Source organism: Asparagus officinalis, chromosome 4, assembly GCF_001876935.1.
Source record: "Asparagus officinalis chromosome 4, Aspof.V1, whole genome shotgun sequence".
NCBI lineage: Eukaryota > Viridiplantae > Streptophyta > Magnoliopsida > Asparagales > Asparagaceae > Asparagus > Asparagus officinalis.
In genome coordinates this window covers 104,283,459-104,289,252 of record NC_033797.1, presented here as the reverse complement: position 1 = coordinate 104,289,252, position 5,794 = coordinate 104,283,459, and positions in this window count along the sequence as shown.

Sequence of the window (5,794 nt, the reverse complement as noted above, 5' to 3'; positions counted from 1 at the left end):
CCCCCCTCCCTCTCTCCCTCCTCCTCCTCCTCTTCCTCCTCCTCCTCCTCCTCTTCAACCTCCCCCTCCTCCTCGTCGAATTCGTTCATCGAGAGCTCGCTGCACGATCTCAACACTAACGATGGACGAAACGGGGACATTGAGGGGATCAGTGATGTGGATCGCGATGTAGTTACTGAGGATAGCTTGGATAATGACGATGAGTCCAATTCGGTGGTTTGTTACTTGATTCTCCTTCTCTTTGTCTGATTTTTGGTCATTACGTAGTAATTTCTCTTTAATGGACAAGCATTTGGTGTTTTTTTAAGATCAAATTTGGTTACTTGGGGCGAAGGTTAGCTTTTGTAGTGTTATTGATGAGTATTTAGTATATTTTAGTTTACAAATCATGTGAATGAGTGTTGTTGCAACTACACACTTAACGACTTGTTCTTCTTGTTGAGATGAGCAGAATATGTATATGACCGAGATACCTTACTCTTGTGAGTACATGAGACTTATATGTTGATGTTCATTATGGTGTTTTATTTTTCAAGTGATGTTTCCTTCCATAGTTCGGGATTAATATTTAGATATCTACAGTTTGAGACATATAGTATATACATGAGGGTTTCCTTATTTGGATTATTTCTCTCGATATACTGCGTCTCATGTTATAGTTTTCTAACTATTAATACCATTAGATACGGGAAAAATAATATAGGTAGACTATGTTTAATAAATAGAGCCTCCACTACACTAGCAGCCCTTCCCCTAGGGGCGGATAGAAGTAATCTTGCTTTAGCACTCTGACATTCTTATTGTTGTTTTCTTTTTATTTTAAATTCCTTTCAGGCGGTTCAGAGCTTCAGAGAGCCGCAGCTTGACGGACTTCCAGCATAGTCACCGTCATTCAGATATAGTAATTAAGACTCCATTCTAGTTGACTTTTATGTTCAGACATTAGAGTTTATTTCTTATTGTAAAGGTTGTGAGTCTTAGTACGATTTTTATTTGATTCATGTTGAGACACTTTTTAGTCATCAGCTGTATTTTAGATTTATTAGTTGAGGCATGAGTTCACTTATGAGATTTATCTTTTGACATCATGTCTATTGTATTTATTTCCTTCTGTTTGCCTGTACTGTACTTGCACTTTATTTTTGATTCCACTAGAAGATATTACTGTGTTTGGTGAAGCGTGTTATTATACTATGTGGGTGCATGGTAGGTTTGACATCTCTGGGTTCACTATAGACTGCAACCATGTATGAAAACAGGGGCATCACAGTTGATATTAGAGCTCTAATTCTAGTATCCTTAGGATCATCCTGTGTTGAGCTAGAATAGAGTTTCTTAAGATTCATGTATAGAGTCTGATAGGAATTCCTAGAATAAGTGAGGACGTTATATACGTATATCTCGAAAATTTCAAAAAAAAACTATGACAACTATTTTACCTTGGTTATAAAGAAATTTCATGAATGATAAGGTTTGATTATTGCTATGTGATATAATTGATATTGCCAGAGGTCTTATTACTGTGTCTTATAAATATATAGATGGCCGAACGAGGATGTGGACAGGGAGGATCTCGTACTTAGAGAGAGAGGAAGACTGATCCAGAGCCTAAGCAGCAGCAGGCTCTACCCGAGCAGTAGCAGGATCCACCTGAGGCACAGCAAGTTTCACCTGAGTCACAGCAAGCTATGAAGTACCTCATGGCACCTATAGCCACTAGGCTAGCAGTGCTCGAGGAGCGAGTAGCGAGCCAGACTCTAGCAGTTGTACCATCATATGTAGTTCCACCACCCGTGATTCCAGCTATCCCTATTTCAGAGGAGTCCTCAGATGGTACACTAGGGATCACCCCACCATTAGTTGTGGATGCAGAGCAAGAGGCTTGGCTTCGCCTAGTCGAGAGGTACCAGAAGATGAGGGCACCAGAATTTTAGGGATCATCAGATTCACTTATAGCCCACAAGTGGAAGGAAGATGTGGGGAATATTCATGACTTGCTTTATGTGGATCTAATCCAGAAGCAAAGGTTAGCACCTTTCCACCTAAAGGGTGATGCCGGGGGATGGTATAGGGTTTAGTATACCCCGGAGCAGTGGATGAAGCTTTCATGGGAGGATTTTGTCTATTTCTTCGACGAGCAGTATATCTCTTCCACGGCACGGACCGAGAAGGAGCTTGAGTTGACCAGATAGGAGTAGGGAGACATGTCTGTGGTGGATTATGAGAGTCAATTTATGGGTCTACTTCATTTCACAAGCATGTGGTAGTCAGGAGAGCGTCAGACTCATATGTTTCTTATGGGGCTTCATCCAAGCCTTAGACGCTACCTCATGTCCAAGAGGTTCCGCTCAGTTAGAGAGGTAGCTGATGCAGCCATTGCGTAGGAGACAAAGACCGTGATGTTCTAAAAGAACAAGGAGGGTAATGCTAAGTCAGGATAACAGAGTGACAAGGGCAAGGGTAAGAGGCCTTTCGCCGCACCTGAAGGACCCTAGCAGTGGGGTAAGGATTTTCAGCACCAACAGCAGGGGTAGGGAGGACCACTACATGATCAAAGAGCACCGCAGCAGCACAGTATTTAGGGTGCATGTCACAATTGTAACAAGATTGGGCATAAAGCCGGGGATTGTCGTAGTGCACCAGCAGGACGCCAGTAGAAAAGAGGCCAGTGCTAGCAGCAGGGTCGAGGATACGGCCAGCAGCCAAACTATGGACATTATCAGTAGCAGCAAGGCTAATACGTTACACCGCTAGTAGTGCAGCAGGCGTAGGCTACTGGTAGAGTCTATGCAGTCGTACTACATGATCATGGTGCGAGCGGAGCTATAGTGGAAGGTACATTTTTAGTAAATTCCTTCCCAGATCGGATCTTATTTGATTCAGGAGCTTCGCATTCTTTTATCTCTCATACCTTCAGGAATAGGCTCCAGTTGATTTCACATCCTTTAGATGTATCGTTATCCATCTCTACTCCTTTAGGGGAGGTATCCCTATTAGAGAGTATCTGTAGGAGATGTGTCATCAGTCTAGATTAGTCTGAGTTCATTATTGAGCTGATTGTTTTGTGAATGTCAGAGTTCAACGTCATTCTCGGTGTGGATTGGCTATCATCCTACCATATCAGCGTTGACTGTTTTACTAAAACAGTCAGCTTGAGAGCGTCCGATGGGTTTAAGTTGATCGTAGCGGCCTCATAGGGTAACCAGATTGTGGAGTCATTTCTGGCGTACGTTGAGTATGTGATGCTAAGGGACCGGAGTGTTGATTTGTATGAGACTATAGTTGTCTCAGATTTTCAGGATGTCTTTCAGGATATACCTGGGTTACCTCCGATGAGAGAGATTGAGTTTTGCATTGAGTTGTAGCCGGGAATAGCACTGATATCCCGAGAACCCTATCGTATAGCACCTGCTGAGATGAGAGAGCTACAAACCCAGTTAGATGAGTTGTTATCTCAGGGCTTTATTCATCGGAGTCATTCTCTGTGAGGAGCACAAGTCCTCTTTGTGAAGAAGAAGGACAGTAGCATTCGTTTATGCATAGATTATCATAAATAGAATGAGGTCACTATCCATAACAGGTATCCACTATCGAGGATTGATGACTTGTTCGACCTGCTGCAGGAAACGTAGCACTTCTTGAAGATTGATATTCATTCTGGCTATCATCAATTGCGAGTTTGGGAGATGGATATTACCAAAACTGCTTTTCTGACTTTATATGGGTCTTTCAAGTTCCTTGTCATGCCATTTGGGCTGACCAATGCACCCGTAGTATTCATAAATTTAATGAATCGGGTCTTTCATCCATACTTAGACCAGTTTGTGATTGTTTTTATTGATGACATCCTTATATATTCGAGATCAGAGTTAGAGCACAAGCAGCATCTTCATTTGGCATTACGGACTTTGCGGGAGCATCAGTTGTACGCTAAGTTCAGCAAATGCATGTTTTGGCTATCAGAGGTTAGCTTTTAGGTCATGTTATCAGTCGGGAGGGCATTGAAGTAGATCCTACTAAGGTTGAGGGTGTTCTTGATTGGGAGCCGTCGAAGACCGTTACAGAGATTCGTAGCTTCTTAGGTCTAGCCGACTATTACAGAAAGTTTATTCAGGACTTCTCAATGATTTCGACGCTACTTACATACCTTACGAAGAAGGGTGTATAGTTTGATTGAGGTACAGAGTGCCAGGAGGACTTTGATACATTGAAGGATAAGTTAACTACAACGACAGTGTTGATTATTCCGAGCAATGATAAGACTTTTATTGTCTACACTGATGCATCATTATCGGGTCTTAGAGGTGTTTTAATGCAGACCCAGAGAGTTGTGGCCTATATTTCGAGGCAGTTAAGGACTCATGAGCAGAATTACCACACGCACGATTTGGAGTTAGTAGTGGTAGTCTTCACACTAAAGACTTGGAGACATTATTTGTATGGAGTACAGTTTGAGCTTTTCACGGATCACCAGAGTTTGAAGAACCTTTTCTCTTAGAAGGAGCCCAACCAGAGGCAATGATGATGGGTTGAGTTCATTAAGAACTATGAGTTCGCTATACAGTACCATCCGGGAAAAGTGAACGTGGTAGCAGACACATTGAGTAGGAAGCATCGTCAAGGGCTTGTAGCTTTGAGGTGTTCATTACATCGAGACATTTACACCCTTGGTCTGTTTGACTTCAGACCGAAGATTGGCAGGAGCAGTACATTTTTGGGAGCTATATCAATACAACCATCTTGGAGGGATAGAGTGGTCAGAGCTCAGCTAGAGGACTCTTGCATTCAAACCCGAAAGGGGGAGATTTCCAAAGAGCCTAAGGCTGATTAGACTATTGGAGCAGATGGAGGCCTTCGGATGAAGGGTTGGTTAGTCATGCCGAACAATTGTTAACTGGAGAAGGATTTATTTTATGAGGCACAACGTACCAGGTATACAGTGCATCCAGGCACAACGAAAATATACAAGGACATGAAGAGGCATTTTTGGTGGAGTGGCATGCGTAGGGATATTGCAGGGTATGTAGCTAAGTGTTTTAGCTGCCCGCAAGTGAAGGTAAAACATCAGAGACCTACAGGAACACTACAATCTTTATCTATTCCTAAGTAGAATGGGCTGATATTTCTATAGACTTTATCATGGGTTTGCCGAGGTCGAGCAAAGGGAATGATTCCATTTAGGTGTTAGTTGATCGGCTGACGAAGTCAGCACATTTCTTACCTGTGAAAAAGACTTACACGACAGAGACTTATGTGAGGATTTTCATCCGAGAGATAGTTCGTTTGCACAGAGTCCCAGGGACTATTGTATCGAATCGAGGCTTAGTTTTCACATCTCACTTCTATAGGAGTTTCCAAAATTCATTCGGGAGGCAGTTATCATACAGTAGTGTTTTCCACCCACAGACGGATGGTCAAACGGAGAGAGTGAATCGGATATTAGAGGATATGCTGCGAGCATGCATTATTGATTTCTAGGGTAGTTGGGAGGACCATATCTTATTGATTAAGTTCGCTTATAACAACAGTTATCAAACGACGATTGGTATGGCTCCGTATGAGGTATTGTACAGAAGGCCTTGTAGATTCCCGATTTGTTGGGCAGAGCCAGAGGATAGCTTATTACTTAGACTGGAGCTTGTGAGACAAACTATAGAGAAGATAGCAGTGATTCGGGAGTGCATCCTTACAGCACAGAGTCGTCAAAAGAGTTATGCAGATCAGAGGCGACGACCGTTAGAATTCCAGATTGGGGACTATGTATTGTTGAAGATATCTCCGATGAAGGGAGTTC